The sequence below is a fragment of the Podarcis tiliguerta genome (assembly GCF_965153285.1).
Source record: "Podarcis tiliguerta genome assembly, chromosome: 13".
Classification (NCBI taxonomy): domain Eukaryota; kingdom Metazoa; phylum Chordata; class Lepidosauria; order Squamata; family Lacertidae; genus Podarcis; species Podarcis tiliguerta.
In genome coordinates, this window is record NC_139546.1 from 17,265,464 (window position 1) to 17,282,893 (window position 17,430).

A 17,430-nucleotide genomic window follows, 5' to 3' on the forward strand; every position below is an offset into this window, starting at 1 on the left:
TACTTAACCCGAGGTACCACTGTACAAGAAAGGAGTTTCCAACTAAACATTAGGAAGAATGTTCTGACGCTAAGAGCTGTTCAAGGGTGGAATGGACTGCTTCAGAAGATGATGCCCGGTGTACAAAGAGTTATCTCTTTCCCTGATCTTGGATTTTGTAAGAGCCTGCCTTAGCATTACACATCTTACTACAGAGAGGCATCTGCTAACTAACTAAGCCTTTTATGGGCAGACAACTTTGGCAGCAACCAACCATGCCCATTTTTAAAGTTTGCTCTTCCCCCGCACCAGCCTCCAACAATACAAGTCTCATTTCCCTACATCTGCTGCATCTGGCTTTTACTGGCCAGAATGCAATTTCCGCCCATAAAAGAAGAAGAAGAAGGGGGGGGGGTGAGCAATCCTCCCATTCCAGCAGCTGTTTGGAGCCCGTCTAGTTGGGCAGACAATTGACACCTCCAGACAGAAAAGAGGAGTGTGCCGGAGGGCTTCGCTCTGTGAGATATCTCCTTTTGAAAGTTCACATAGCAGGATGGGAAGGAAGAGTGGGAGACCTCTTGGTTACATAAAAGGTAAAGTTAAAGGGATCCCTCACTGTTAAGTCCAGTCGCGGACGACTCTGGGGTTGCGGCGCTCATCTCGCTTTACTGGCCAAGGGAGCAGGCGCTTGTCCGCAGACAGCTTCAGGGTCATGTGGCCAGCAGAGCAGGGCACAGAAATGCCCTGCTGGAGTGGTACCTATTTATCTACTTGCACTTTGACGTGCTTTCGAACTGCTAGGTTGGCAGGAGCAGGGACCAAGCGACGGGAGCTCACCCCGTCGCGGGGATTCGAACCACCGACCTTCTGATCGGCAAGCCCTAGGCTCTGTGGTTTAGACCACAGTGCCACCCGCATCCCCTTGGTTACATACATACCGTATATTCCCCTCCAAAGAATGCTAGTTTACCCCTCACCGAGCTACAATTCCCAACACCGTTTGCAAACTACAGCTCTCTACAGGGGACAGGTAGTCTTTCAGGTTAGCCTGGTGTGAATTATTTTAGATTCTGCTTTCAATTAAAACACGTTGAATAATGATGAAACGAAACGTCAAAAAGCCCTATTTTTCTTCAACAACAACAATAATATATAAGCAATCTTGCAGAGAGCTGGAACCCAGAAACCTTTCTACTTTAACACAGTCCTAGGAAAAGATGATCCCTAGGCTGGGCACCCTCCCACTGTACGTTTCCCCTTCCAGATCTAGTTCTCTGGTCTGTTTTTGATCCTATTAGTTAGAAAACAAGTGTCAATCTGGGATTAGGAGCAAGATTCCCCACCTCTCCACCCCCCCAAAGCATCTTTTCAGCATCTGGGTACAGCAGGAAGTTAGGCAAGCAGGGCACAAGGCAGGGGCACATCTGGGTGGAAAAGAGGGGAGAGAGAAGAGATTCCCTCCCCTGAGAAGGAATACATGTGTTCACTCCTCGTACAGCTCCTTGGCAAAAAGGAACATTTCAGTAATGAGTTGAAGGGGGGTGGTTCAATTGTGATGCAACGCATTAAGCTGCCCAGCAAACCTTTTTGCAGCCTGTCTGTGTCCCTTGTTCTCTTTTCTTTCTCCCTGCTGCCCCCTGCAGCTCATCGTTTTACACTGCTCCATTTATTTCTATATGTAACCACAATCTGGACCATAAAGAAGGCTGACCGCCGAAGAACTGACGCTTTTGAATTATGGTGCTGGAGGAAACTCTTGAGAGTCCCATGGACTGCAAGAAGATCAAATGCATCCATTCTTAAGGAAATCAGCCCTGAGTGCTCACTGGAAGGACAGATCGTGAAGCTGAGGCTCCAATACTTTGGCCACCTCATGAGAAGAGAAGACTCCCTGGAAAAGACCCTGATGTTGGGAAAGATGGAGGGCACAAGGAGAAGGGGACGACAGAGGACGAGATGGCTGGACAGTGTTCTCGAAGCTACAAACATGAGTCTGACCAAACTGCGGGAGGCAGTGGAAGACAGGAGTGCCTGGCGTGCTCTGGTCCATGGGGTCACAAAGAGTCGGACACGACTGAACGACTAAACAACAACAACAACAAACCACAATACCGACTACTTATAAGTCTAGCCATTTGTGGGAGGGATTTCATCAAAGTGGATTAACATGCTATGTTGCTCTAGTTTAAGAGTCAGCAAACTTTTTCAGCAGGGGGCCGGTCCACTGTCCCTCAGACTTTGTGGGGGAGGGGCGGACTATTTTTTTTTGGGGGGGGAGGAATGAATGAATTCCTATGCCCCACAAATAACCCAGAGATGCATTTTAAATAAAAGCACACCTTCTACTCATGTAAAAACACCCTGATTCCTGGATCGTCTGGGGGCTGAATTTAGAAGGTGATTGGGCCGGATCCGGCCCCCGGGCCTTAGTTTGTCTACCCATGCTAGATCAACAATCTGTCACGGTCCGGTTCATGGGCGATCGAAGTCCTGGCTGGGGACGTCGGGACTGGGGGCAAGATGGCAGGGTGGGAGCGGGAACAGAAGTCCAGAAGCCAGGAGTCAGAAAGCCAAGAGTCCAAGGGTCAGAGAGCCAGGAGTCACGAAGTAAAGGGTCCGAGGATCAAGGAGCAAGGAGTCACGAAGTCAGAGGTCCAAGGATCAAGAAGCAAGGAGGCAAGGAGTCAGGGGTCTTAGGGTCAGGAAGCAAGGAGTCACAAAGTCAAGGGTCCGAGGATCAAGGAGCAAGAAGTCAAATGCAGCAAGGCAGGGAACGTGTTACTGTGGCAAAGAGCCAAAGGGAAATGCTGACCTTATATCTCTTCCCGGTTCTTGCCACCAGGTGCTGTGAGTTACCAATCGACCTCACCTGTGCGGCCGCACCTTGCCTCTTCAGAACAAACTTAGGAAGGCCCCAGTCCTGCAGAGTCCTATTGGTCACAGGGCCTGGCTCCTGCCCGCACACCTGACACAATCCACTTTTTTAAAAAAAAAACCCACAGACTTTTTTGTGGTAAGGCAAGCGACAGGGAGATGCACTGAAAAAATGTGGTATGAAACAAACAGTGGCGTAGCGTGGGGGTGCAGGGGGGGCCGGCCGCACCGGGCACAACATCTGGGGGTTAGGGGGCGCAAATCCACGGGTTAGGGGGTGCAAATTACTTGCCTTGCCCCAGGTGCTGACAACCCACGCTACGCCACTGGAAACAAAAGACGAACGGGAAGATGTTATAAGCACCATGCAATCAAATCGGGATGAGCGCTCATTGTCACACAACTTCCCTGGAGGCAAATCAGAACAAGGGTGAAAGCCCTATCTGCACTACACCCTTAAAACAGAATCATATCACTTTAAACAGACAGGGCTTTCCCCTAAAGAATCATGGGAGTTGTAGTTTGTTAGCAGACCCCTGTTCTCCTATTCCCACAGAGGTTTGACTTCACCCACAGAGGCACACTCCATTGTCTCTCTGATGCAAATTGACAGCTCTGTGAGGGGGAAAGGGTTTTTTCCAAAACATCTGTGAGGGCTGCTAATAAACTACAGTTCCCAGAATTCTCTGGGGGAAGCCATGATTGTTTAAGGTGGTAGGATACTGTTTTAAAGGGATGCTGCAGATGGGGCCATAGTCCAGCCTCTCCATAAGCTTTGCACAGGTGAATCAGGATATATGCTCAATAAACAGGTTGTCTGGAGGAGCCCCTATTCAGGATCTTTGGGTTGTGACCTTGGCACAAACAGGTTCCGAATACCCCTGTTTTTAAACAATCAGTACCAAACTCAGTCCGGCACAAAGCTCTTGATCTCAGGGTTGTGGGTTTGAGCGAAAAGGCCAGCCTGAAAAAAATCCAAAAATGAGGGTAGTGATGGTAACGGCTTCTGGCAATCTCTTTATTGAGCACTTACCCCAATTTGCCTGTGCAAGGACTACACCGTGGTTAGTTCATACCCTGTATTTGCTCTGGTTTGCTTGCTGTTTACCTGGGAGATCATGGTTCAAATCAGGGTGGATAAAAATCCATGATTTAAAAAAAAAATAATCAAAAAAATAGGATTTTTAAAATTTAAATCGGATTTTTAAAATACAATGCTTTTGGAGGAAAAATCTTTCAAAAGATAGTTTTCTATTTAAGCTACATTATAGTCCAAAGCAGGCATCCCCAACCTTTGGCCCTCCAGATGTTTTGGACTACAATTCCCATCATCCCAGACCACTGGTCCTGTTAGCTAGGGATCATGGGAGTTGTAGGCCAAAACATCTGGAGGGCCGCAGGTAGGGGATGCCTGGTCCAAAGGCTATTCATCAGGAAATAAGGATTTGTTTTAAGTTTTTCATATGTGCTAAAATTCAGTCTAAGTGTTGTTGTTGTTTTAAATCATTTAACCACATCAGTTAAGAAACATGGCAACATGCTATAACATTATTGTTTTAAATAAATTGTTTAAATTGTTATTAAGGAAATTATTATTTTTCCCCTTCCAATAAAGTACAGCAGAAAAGTTGTCCAAATATATACAATAATTTCATAATCACCCGCCTTTGTATTTCTAATAGTATAACCAAATCAACAATTTTTGATATACCTGTAAAAACTACTCTGAAAATTTATTATTCCAAAAATTAAACCTTCATCTGGTTGTAAATATTAAGATTATACCAGCAAGAATGAGTCTTTCTGTAAAAAAAAAAAGATTTAAATCAAGTCTTACTGACTACTGATTTAAATTGTGATTTAAATTGATTTGATTTAAATCAAATCCACTCTGGTTCAAATCCTTGCTCAGCCCTGAAACTCTCTGGGTGACCTTGGGCCACTCACAGTGCCTTAGCCTACCCTAACAACAGAGTAGTTTTTGCAAGGATAACATGGGGAAGAAAGATGGGGTATTCACGCAATGAGTAGATACGTAAGCTTGTGAGGTATTCACACAACTTCCTGTTAGTGGTCATTCATTCCTCCCACACTTCCAAACCGCAATTACCCTGATTCTTTTTAAAAGTGGCTTTGTTGTGCTAGGCCACAGAGCCCTTTAAAGGTAAAGGTAAAGGGACCCCTGACCATTAGGTCCAGTCATGGCCGACTCTGGGGTTGTGACGCTCATCTCGCTTTATTGGCCAAGGGAGCCGGCGTACAGCTTCCGGGTCATGTGGCCAGCATGACTAAGCTGCTTCTGGCGAACCAGAGCAGCGCATGGAAACACCGTTTACCTTCCCGCTGGAGTGGTACCTATTTATTTACTTGCACTTTTATGTGCTTTCAAACTGCTAGGTTGGCAGGAGCAGGGACCGAGCTACGGGAGCTCACCCTGTCGCGGGGATTCAAACCGCTGACCTTCTGATCAGCAACTCTGTGGTTTAACCCACAGCACCACCCGCGTCCCACAGAGCCCTTTAATCCACCTTATTGCAAAAACCCAAGTTTCTGGGTTGTGCTCTCAAATCCCTCCCTCAAAATCATGACAAATTCGAAAGCAATCCAGAAGTGGACCTCAACACAGTGCTGAAAACGATGGCGTATTCTTGAAGCTCTAAAATGTGCAGCATGACTGTGCTGCAGTTCGGAGAGAGCACAACGCATAGCCCAGCCAGCTTTTAAACACAATCTTATTTTATTTGAAACCTGAGTAAACAGAGAGAAAAGCTTTACTTAGCAGCTGGAAAAGAATAAGAACAATCAGGGCAAAATGCACTAACATGGCCTACTAGCATACACAATGTATTTCAAGATAACCAGTGGATCTTCCTATAAAATATCAGTGATGGCTATAAAATATCAGGGTACGCCTGAACAAACATTAACATTGCTAATAAACCAAACGCTGCCATATCCATTATCCTCTTTCACAGGCTATCGTTTTTCCTCATCTGGGTGTGTTGTACGACTCATTTACGACAAGTGAAGGCACCGATTGCTTTTTGAAAGACATGAGAGGGGGGGAAACAACATCTGGCCTAACCCCATTCAGCAACTGTTTTCAGGCTCAAGTACTGCGGCATCTTAAAGGCTAACTAATTTATTGTAGCGTTTTCTTTGTCAGACGCCTCAGACTCACACACGTTCTCCTCTGGAACGTCTTTATAAGGTCATTTCCCAGGTGGCTACTGGGTCTGTTTCAAACAAACCACCGGGAAGCTGTGTTTCCACAGGCCATTAGACAAGAAGAAATGTACACTGAGGGAACTTCGCCACACGCAGGAGTGCTAATGTGATTTACATCATCGGGTGTCTCTGTGATGGATTGCGTGTGGGAAAGACGACTAGATTAGCGGTAGGACGAAACAACTAAGCATGGCTCCCAATATGTTTCCGAGCTGAGGTCCAGCTCCAAGGGCCTTCTGGCGGTTCCCTCGCTGCGAGAAGTGAGGTTACAGGGAATCAGGCAGAGGGCCTTCTCGGTAGTGGCACCCGCCCTGTGGAACGCCCTCACCAGCAGATGTCAAGGCAATAAACAACTATTTTACTTTTAAAAGACAACTGAAGGTGACCCTGTTTAGGGAAGTTTTAAATGTCTGACGCTGTATTGTTTTTAATATTTGGTTGGAAGCCACCCAGAGTGGCTGGGGAAACCCAGACAGATGGGCGGGGTATAAATAATAAATTATTGTTGTTGTTGTTTGGTCGTTTAGTCGTGTCCGACTCTTCTTGACCCCATGGACCAGAGCATGCCAGGCACTCCTGTCTTCCACTGCCTCCCACAGTTTGGTCAAACTCACGTTTGTAGCTTCGAAAACACTGTCCAACCATCTCGTCCTCTGTCGTCCCCTTCTCCTTGTGCCCTCCATCTTTCCCAACATCAGGGTCTTTTCCAGGGAGTCTTCTCTTCTCATGAGGTGGCCAAAGTATTGGAGTCTCAGCTTCAGGATCTGTCCTTCCAGTGAGCACTCAGGGCTGATTTCCTTCAGAATGGATAGGTTTGATCTTCTTGCAGTCCCTGGGACTCTCAAGAGTCTCCTCCAGCACCATAATTCAAAAGCAATTTTTATTATTACACTAGGCCAACAAGGCAATGTTCTTGCCTATCCCTTCTACATTTTGCAGGAAGAGTTTGCCTCTCTTTTGGGCAGTGGAGAAAGCTCTCGAGCATAATGGCACTTCCCTGTGCATTTTTCAGTCAGGCCACATACAACACCACATATTCACGGCATACCACTAGAAACAGTCACAGCTTTCCCCCAAAGGATTCTGGGAGCTGTCATTTGTTAAAGGTGCTGAGAGTCAAAGTGTTCCTAAATATTTGTGGGCAGGGGGTCTGGCCCCCTCAGTGTTGAAGGGACCTTCCTGCCAGCACACCCCTTTAATGATCATTAGGGCACCTTCCTAGTGATCTCTGCCAGGGATGCGGCGGGGGCCGGGGCAAAGCGTCTTCTCCCTGGCGTGTCCCTTTGATGGTCACCAGTTCTTCTTCCCACAGTCCCAGCGCCCTACTTTTTCATTCTCCGGCCTCTCTCTTCAATGCCATCTGGATTCTTCACCTCTCGCTTCCTCCGCGCTCTCTCTGTTTTGCTCCTATCAGATGTCAGGTATTAAATAATTTGGCAGTGGCAGGGAAAGTCAGGTCAATCCGAAATCCATACCTGCTTCGCGGAGGATAGCTTGAAACGGGAGCAGGCTCCTCCACCCCTGCCTACCAGACTTGAAGGAGGCGTCAACAGGCAAAAGGCTGGCAAAGATGTGCTCTCTCTCAAGCCCACATTCCCAGCACGTTGGCAAATCCTGTCTCAGCTACCTCTACACTGGCTTAGTCGTATCCACAGAATGGAAGATGGCAGTATCCCCAAGGACAGTCAACCCCATGTACGGCAAATGGGGAGTCGCCTGCATAATGGTATGAAGAACTGTGAGCTCCGCAAAATGATTGGAGTATTTGGAGGCTCCTTACAAAATGTTTTAGGGAAACATTACTGAATTCCTCATTACAGTGGTACCTCAGGTTAAGAACTTAATTCGTTCTGGAGGTCTGTTCTTCACCTGAAACTATTCTTAACCTGAAGCACCACTTTAGCTAATGGGGCCTCCTGCTGCTGCCACGACGCTGGAGCACGATTTCTGTTCTCATCCTGAAGCAAAGTTCTTAACCTGAAGCACTATTTCTGGGTTAGCGGAGTCTGTAACCTGAAGTGTATGTAACCTGAAGTGTATGTAACCCGAGGTACCACTGTATTGCAATTGAAAGGTTTAAAACAAAACAAAACGGTAAAGGACCTCTGGATGGTTAAGTCTAGTCAAAGGTGACTATGGGGTTGCAGTGTTCATCTCTTCTGGCGCAACGGAAGACCATGATGGAAACCAGAGCTCACGGAAATGCCGTTTACCTTCCCTATTTTTCGACATATTTATCAACTTGCACTGGTGTGCTTTCAAACTCCTAGGTTGGCAGGAGCTGGGACAGAGCAACAGGAGCTCACCCTGTTGGGGGATTTGAACCGCCGACCATCTGATCAGCAAGCCCAAGAGGCTCAGTAGACCATAGCACCACCTGTGTCCCTTTAATTGAAAGGCATTATGAGCCTTAAGGATGGTATCTACAGTACAGTGGTAACTTGGGTTACAAACGCTTCAGGTTACAGACTCCACTAACCGAGAAATAGTACCTCAGGTTAAGAACTTTGCTTCAGGATGAGAACAGAAATCACACGGTGGCAGCGGGAGGCCCCATTAGCTAAAGTGGTATCTCAGGTTAAGAACAGTTTCAGGTTAAGAACGGACCTCCGGAACGAATTACCGTATTTTTTGCTCTATAAGACGCACCAGACCATAAGACGCACCTAGTTTTTGGAGGAGGAAAACAAGAAAAAAAATATTCTGAATCTCAGAAGCCAGAACAGCAAGAGGGATCGCTGCGCAGTGAAAGCAGCAATCCCTCTTGCTGTTCTGGCTTCTGGGATAGCTGCGCAGCCTGCATTCGCTCCATAAGACGCACACACATTTCCCCTTACTTTTTAGGAGGGAAAAAGTGAGTCTTATAGAGCAAAAAATATGGTAAGTACTTAACCCAAGGTACCACTGTACTGGATAGTGTGGGATGGGACAAACGATTAACAGGAAGATGTGTCAACTCCCCACAAGCAAATCAGGGTGAATGCTCATTGTCATTGTAATGGTTCTAGGGGTTGCTCGTGCGTAAGCAGGTGCAAACACCTGGCTGGGTTGCCTGAGTGAACCTTTTCCGTCCGGACAGCCACTCACCTGTCTCAATCGCTGGCAGAATCCGTCAGTGGGCGTTTCTTAAACTTCTTCCAGCAAAGAAGCTCTTTGACGCCTAGTCTCCTCCTACTCTCTCTGCGCGAAAGCCTTCTGCGCAAGGAGGGCGTAGGCAGCGGAGGACCCCTACTCTCCCCGCTGGTCCCCGGCAAGGAGTCATGGGACCACCTCGCCGCTTCCCCCATCTGCCCCCCTTCTCCACTGGTGCTACGTTGATTCTCTTCCCCAGAAGATGGGCTGCCTCTCCCAATCCCGGGACGCTCTCCGGAATCCCTCTGGATTTTGCTCTCTCCCTCCGGCACTGATGGCAGTTCCCTGACAGTCATATATCTGCCTCGTGAGCAAATCAGAACGAATGAGTGAAAAATAAAGTCCCGACACAGTTCAAACTCTGCATAAGCTCAGTGCAAACAGATCAGGGTGGATGCTGAATAAACAAGTTGTCTGGAGCTGCTGAGAGAGATAATTCAATAGCAATATGGGAACTGGTTTTTTTTGTGGTAATTGCATGCTATGAAAGTAACATACTGACTGCCGCGTGTAATGAGATTTATATTAATTATATTGTGCGTCAGAAACCCTTTTTTGTTGTTGCTGTTCTTCGTGTTACTCTGTAAAGCCACATAATTTGATAGTTGCTAATAATAATAATAATACACAACAGCAATTATCTTTTAGGCATCAGTTTTAGGTACTTTTTATTTTCCCGGCTTTCTAACAGCTTGCATTTTAGGCGCTGGAAGGCTACTGTATCTTAAACACTGGGAATCACATTTTCACTGCTGCTCTCCTTGCTATCCCATTGTGTTATTTGTTTTTCAGAGTTAGATTATAGGTTATGGATGGAAGGGTGACTTCAAAATATAATAAATAATAGTAATTGTATTATATCCTGTTATGTATGTTTATAGGATAAAAATTGATATATTAACAGTTTTAAATGGTTTTATTGTTGTATTTTATGGAGATTTTATTTGTATGTGGTTGTAAACCACTTTGGGAGGCAATTTTGCCTTAAAAAGCATTTTAAACGCCCATTAAACAAATAAATGTGCTGTTTAGATATAAATTTATTGCATAACATTCATTTGCTTTCATTTCCATTGCAAACCACCTTGGGATAAACAGCACGATGGGAGGTATTTAAATGCCTTAAATAAACCAGTAACCAAAATGCTCAAGGGTGTTCGAGCAAAGATATTTATTTATCATTATACCACACCCATCTTGCCCCTGCCACTCTGGGTGGCTTCCAGTCTATATATAAAAAAACAACAAAACATTAAACACTGAAGGGAAAAAAACCACCTTCCCTATCCAGGGCTGCTTTCAGATGTCTTCTAAAGGTTGTATAGATACTTGGCTCGGGGGTCGCAGAACTCCATATCCTCCAATGAAAACAGGGACGTCCTAAAGAAAAGCGGAACATTCTGGGATCAAATCAGAAACTGGGACGGCTTCTATGAATCCAGGACTGTTCCTGGAAAATAGGGAGACTTGATGGGTTTGCACATATAGACTCAGAAAAATAGGGGGGGGGGGGGATAGACTTAATAGCAAACTCACAGACACAACATTTTCGCTCCCCATGGTGGTGCAGGTATAGGAGGGTAGGTAAAGGTAAAGGGACCCCTGACCATTAGGTCCAGTCGCAGACGACTCTGGGGTTGCGGCGCTCATTTATTGGCCAAGGGAGCCGGTGTACAGCTTCCGGGTCATGTGGCCAACATGACTAAGCCGCTTCTGGCGAACCAGAGCAGCGCATGGAAATGCTGTCTACCTTCCCACCAGAGCAGTACCTATTTATCTACTTGCACTTTGACGTTCTTTCGAACTGCTAGGTTGGCAGGAGCTAGGACAGAGCAACAGGAGCTCACCCCATCACGGGGATTCAAACCACCGACCTTCTGATCGGCAGCTTACTACACCACTTAAGTCCCTTCTACTTGTTCGTCCATCCACCCATCCACCTTCCTCATATGTGCCTCCGGAATTTGCTGGACGTAGCCAGGATTCAGCCCTCATGAACAGCGTTTTGGCAGAAATTGCTTAAATGTCCAGGAAAATCCAGGAAGTGTAGATTTTGGCAAATTTCCTTTAAAATAGTTCAGAACTTCATTTTATTTTATTTTGAGATTTTGGGAAGAAGAAGAAGAAAAAGCTCAACTCTTGTGCTTGGATTTTCACTTTTTGAAATATGGCAACCCTATCTAAACCACCACCCAGCCCACCCTTATTAAGGCAGGTGGATTATGCAATCATTTTAACAAGCTTCCCTTATTTCTAGGAAATAGTCTTGTCCTACAGGCGGCAACAGATGTCACTTATCGTGCATACTGGATTGGCTGCTGTTGCAATTTTCGTTTTGACCGAGGAGCCCAAATGCATCCCCACACAGAGATCCATCTGTCCATCTGTCTGGCTGCCTATGCCTAACAAGCCTTCCTCCTCCTTCTCCCTGACTCCCCTACACTTGCGTTACACATGCAGTCCCTGACATCTCAGGTCAAACTGGGAAACCACAGTCAGAAAGCGTAGCAGCAGTTGGTATATTGACAAAACTGAGCTGGATGGGCCCGTGATATAAGGACATTTCCTATGTACTTACTTCTGTGCAAGGCCCTAGTCCTCATTGTTCACACCCATTCCCTCCTCCTTCCCCCAGTTTCCCTCTATCCATTTCCCCCATATCCATCCATCCATCTATTCTTGTAGAATTTATTGTGAGGTACAAATGTGGCACTGGCTTGCCAATCGGAAGGTCGGCGGTTCGAATCCCTGCGACGGGGTGAGCTCCCGTTGTTCAGTCCCAGCTCCTGCCCAGCTCCTAGCAGTTTGAAAGCACGTCAAAGTGCAAATAGATAAATAGGTACCACTCCGGCGGGAAGGTAAATGGCGTTTCCGTGCGCTGCTCTGGTTTCGCCAGAAACGGCTTAGTCATGACCCGGAAAAACTGTCTGCGGACAAACGCCGGCTCCCTCGGCCAGTAAAGCGATATGAACGCTGCAGCCCCAGAGTCATTCACAACTGGACTTAACTGTCAGGGGTCCTTTACCTTTTTACAAATGTAACATGGGGTCTTTTGCTCTCTTTCTCCTTTTTTTTTGCGTTTCTTTGGTCCCTGTGAATTACAAGAGGGCTCAAGAGTTATCAGGTTTCTCTCGCTTGCTCAGCAGATGTTACAACGAGGCCATCAGTTATTTTTAATTTACTTGCCTGCTCTGTTCCTCCTTTTTCCTCATCCATCCAGTCGTCTATCCATCCATCTAAGAGGGCTGGAAGGGAAGACTTCAAAGCCCTCGCAAACATATCCCTTCAAGCACATTCATTCCCAGCATCCCTTTTATTAATTTGGAAAATGGTTTTTTAAAAGGGCAAAATGAACAATAAAAGAATTGTTCATATGGCTGTGCACTGGCGGATTAGGGCACTAATATTTACCAAATGTGGGACAAACCCCCCCACCCCCCGCAATTTCCTCTCCCTCCCACCTCAGCAATGCTCTTGATTGGTTCATTCATCCTTTCCCCTCCCCCCCAGCAAACCCCTTAAAAACATATGATTTGACCCATTATTTCACATTCTTTGTCCAAATGGCGTGTTTCTGTTTGTGCTTGAGACAAAACGGAGGGAGGCAGGGATTCAAACTTGAATGGAACAGGGTGTGCCAAGCCAACAATCCTGAGTTCTTTTGCAGGAGGAGGGTAGCAAGTGGTTAGGGACACCAGGCCGGAGACCATGAAAATCTTCTGCCAAAGTTATCCAATATTAAAGGTAAAGGACCCTGACAGTTGAGTCCAGTCGTGAATGACTCTGGGATTGCGGCGGCGCTTATCTCGCTTTACTGGCCGAGGGAGCAGGCGTTTGTCCGCAGACAGTTTTCCGGGTCATGTGGCCAGCATGACTAAGCTGCTTCTGGTGAACCAGAGCAGCACATGAATATGCCGTTTACCTTCCCCGCCAGAGTGGTACCTATTTATCTACTTGCACTTTGATGTGCTTTCGAACTGCTCGGTTGGCAGGAGCAGGGACTGAGCAACGGGAGCTCACCATGTCGCAGGGATTCGAACCGCCGACCTTCTGATCGGCAAGCCCTAGGCTCTGTAGTTTAGACCACAGCGCCACCTATTTTTTTAATTGTGTACAGCATCCATTCCCTGCCCTTTAGCCCCAAAGCCTCAAGTGGCTTGCTGGCAAACCAGTATTAAGGTATAGTCCCTGCCTTCAGGCTTACAATCTAAAAGGATATAACGAATGAGGAAAAAAGAATGGGATTGAGGAGGGAAAAGCAAGCTCAAGCAGTGGTACCTCCGTTTTCGAATGCAATCCATTCCAGAAGACCATTCGAGTTCCGAAACGATTGAAAACTGAAAACTCAATTCGGAAGCCTCAAAACTCAATATGGAAAACTCAAACAGGAAGCCGCCTTGGAAGTTCTACTTCTGAGGTGCGTTCAAAAATGGAAGCATTTCCTTTCAGGTTTACGGCGTTCCAAGTTCCGAAACGTTCGTCAACGGAGACATTCGAAAACCGAGGTACCACTGCACTGAGTTGCAGTTCTTTTAACCTCTAGGATAGATTACTGACTGCAATGAGTTATACGAAGTTGGTTTGGAAACTTCAGCTGGTGCAGAATTCAGCAGCCAGGTTGACCCTGGTCTGACTGCACTGGCCGTCAATTAGTTTCTAGGCCCAATTCAAAGTGCTGGTTTTGACCTATGAAACCTTAAACGGCTCAGGACCACAATACCTCAAGGACTGCCTCAGCTCTCTGGCCGCTGGCACATATGAAGTTTTGAAATCCTGACCTGTATAGTATTTAGGTCACGTCGAGATGAGCTGTACGTTGAACATTTGCCCTGATTTTGTTTGCAGGAGCTTAGTTAGGCAACGCCAGCTATTATTTCCTGAGCGTTCATTCATTTGCAAATGTTATTATCCCACCCTTTCCAAAGCGTTTACCCATCAATTTCCTTCGTGCAAAAAGTTCCTTTTGAGAGGGCAGGGAGTGAAGCACAAAAAGCTCAAAATCAACGGCGCAAACCGAGCTAGTTGGTATGTGATTGAATTCTACCCGAAAATAAGGGTAGTCTGGAAGTGCCTTCAGAAACACACAATTTGGTGAGAAAAAATAGTCAAGAATGTGATATCTAAATAATAAATAAATAAGAGTTTTCTTCTCCTTCTTCTACTTCTTCTTCTTCTTCTTCTTCTTCTTCTTTACAGTGGTACCTCGCAAGACGAATGCCTCGCAAGACGAAAAACTCACAAGACAAAAGAGTTTTTCGTTTTTTGAGTTGCTTCGCAAGACGAATTTCCCTATGGGCTTGCTTCGCAAGACAAAAACGCCTTGCGCCTTTTTTTAAAAACCGTCAATGAATTCCTATGGGAAACCGTCAATGCACAGTGGTGCTTTGCAAGATAAAAAAAAATTCACAAGACGAAAAAACTTGCAGAACGAATTAATTTCGTCTTGAAAGGCACCACTGTACTAGCAAGTGGTGTATAAACTTTATTAAATAACTAAATACAGTTAAAATGTATTGCCAGACAATAACTTGCCTGAAAACGGGTTGCTGCTGCCTTTGAGATTCTGCTGCATTATCAGCACTTCTCTCTCTGATGCAATGGAAGTTATCATGGGCAATAGCCAGGAATTTTGTTGGGGGGGGGGCAGGACTTTTGTTGGAAGGGGAAAGAACCGAGCTATCTGTGATGCGATCGGTCCGTTAGTTAAGTATTTTTATTTATTTACTTGATGGGGGGGGGGGCGCAGCTGCCCCCTGCCGCCCTCTGGCTACACCCACGGAGGTTTAAGTCCTGGTGCGTGCTAGCATGTCGAAATACTAAGCAGGGTGTTTGAAATGCTACCAGCTGCAATATTTCCTTCATCCTAGCACAAAAGACACCATCACCTTTTGCATCAGAGCTCAGAGATGCCTTTCCACAACTTCAAACAGGCTGCTTCCAGATGGGCAGTTTTTGGCATGCTATTAATCATTGCTTTTCCACACTAAACTACAAGCAGAATTGTAAAAGGCTTCCTACACTATCAGGACTATTGCACTGATAGCAATATATTCCACTATATACCATCCACATGAATGGCAAAGAGACGATGTGAACATACCCTCCGACGTTTCTCCAATGAAAATAGGGGTGTCCTATTCCATAATAATAATAGTAGTAGTAGTAGGGACGTGGGTGGCGCTGTGGGTTAAACCACAGAACCTAGGACTTGCCAATCAGAAGGTCAGAGGTTCAAATCCCAGTGACGGGGTGAGCTCCCGTTGCTCGGTCCCTGCTCCTGCCAACCTAGCAGTTCAAAAGCACATCAAAGTGCAAGTAGATAAATAGGTACCACTCCGGCGGGAAGGTAAACGCCGTTTCTGTGTGCTGCTCTGGTTCGCCAGAAGCGGCTTAGTCATGCTGGCCACATGACTCGGAAACTGTATGCCGGCTCCCTCAGCCAATAAAGCGAGATGAGCGCCGCAACCCCTGAGTCGGTCACGACTGGACCTAATGGTCAGGGGTCCCTTTACCTTGTTCCATAATAATAATAATAATAATAATTTTATTACTTGTATGCCATCCATCTGACTGGGCTGCCCCAGCCACTCTGGGAGGCTTCCAACATATATAAAAAACATAATAAAACATTAGACATTTTTTAAAAAACTTCCCTGCTGGATCTAGACCATGCATGGGCAAACTCGGGCCTCCAGATGTTTTGGGACTACAACTCCCATCATCCCTGACCACTGGTCCTGTTAGCTAGGGATGATGGGACTTGTAGTTCCAAAACATCTGGAGGGCCGAGTTTGCCCATGCCTGATCTAGACACATCAAAGAAGCAAGTCAGTTAAAAGGGAAATCTCACTGGCGAAAAAAAAGGATTCCACAGTGACATCTGGTGTCACAGTGTTATAACGCATATAAAGCGCTTTATCTTTACAAATGTAGATGTCTTCTTAAATTTATGTTGGTGTTATTTGCGGATCTGAATGCGGCCCCTGGGCCACGCCATGTGGCCCTCGAAACTCTCTCCAGGCCACACTCTTCACTGGCCCTACATTTCACCCTCCTGGCATGTTTTTTGCTGCTGTTTCTGCCCCTTCACAGAATCATAGAATTGTAGAGTTGTGTTATAAGAATTTTAAGGTCTCAAACATAGAATAAATATTCATAAATGCACACATATCTAAATATATGAGCCATGTGTCTGAAATAGTAAGGGAGAGCAAACCTGATGGCATTTTGACTCTCCCAGGGACCTCAGATATTCCTCTGCAGTAAGGGAGGCAAATGGGAAAAGCCTTCCCATTGCCTTTTTGCTTGCAAATCCTGTCTCAAGGGCATATTTGTGTATGAACAGGGTGAGCCTGTGACCTGGAGTCAGGAACCAAAGTATTAACCATCACAAAAGAATGGCCAGGCTGCCCAGGTAATGCAATCAGTGACCATTATCAGGTATCCTGGCAGACATGATTTCTGCAGTAGACCGCCTCCTTCTGTGATGTATGTATGATGTTTTGGGATGTGGTCTTGGGCTACAGGGTAGGCAATTTAAAAAATCTATATAAGGGCTTGTGCACCATTGTTCTGGGTTCCTCCTCCCTCCTGCATGTGGGGAGCGGGGACCCTGTTACAACAGTTTGTTTCCTTTAATAAAGATGAGGCTTACTAGCCGCTTTGCTTCTCAATACAGTGGTACCTCGGGTTAAGAACTTAATTCATTCTGGAGGTCTGTTCTTAATCTGAAACTGCTCTTAACTTGAGGTACCACTTTAGTTAATGGGGCCTTCTGCTGCTTCCGTGCGATTTCTGTTCTCATCCTGAAGCAAAGTTCTTAACCCAAAGTACTATTTCTGGGTTAGCGGAGTCTGTAACCTGAAGCGTCTGTAACCTGAAGCATCTGTAACCTGAGGTACCACTGTACACTCTGGTTGGCCTCTGTTATTTTCTCCTACCAATAGGGAATCCACTTAAGGACTCTGAAATACCCCATAAGGGAAAGGGAGCAGTTTTTCTTTTAACAGTTCGAAGGGACTGTGAGGATCATGTATTCCAACCCGCTGTGATGCAGGAATATGCAGCTGTCTCATACGGGGATTGATCCTGCAAACTTTGGCATTATCAGCACCACGCTCTAACCAACTTAGCTATCCAGGGCCTTGCAAAGTTGCATAGAAGGGAATGTGGCTTTGGGGCATTAAAAAAACGGTGGTTCCCCACCCTGTCTTGCAG

At 46.1% G+C, this 17,430-nt stretch overlaps 1 protein-coding gene across 1 annotated transcript in view; it reads left to right on the plus strand.

Annotated features, from left to right (window-relative positions):
* NTF4 (neurotrophin 4) overlaps window positions 1–17,430 on the plus strand; it is a 43,613-nt gene that overhangs the window by 299 nt on the left and 25,884 nt on the right. The window contains exon 2 of the mRNA XM_083408276.1: window positions 29–572. The gene's annotated coding sequence lies outside the window, so the exon portion shown is untranslated. The remainder of the gene's footprint in view (window positions 1–28; window positions 573–17,430) is intronic.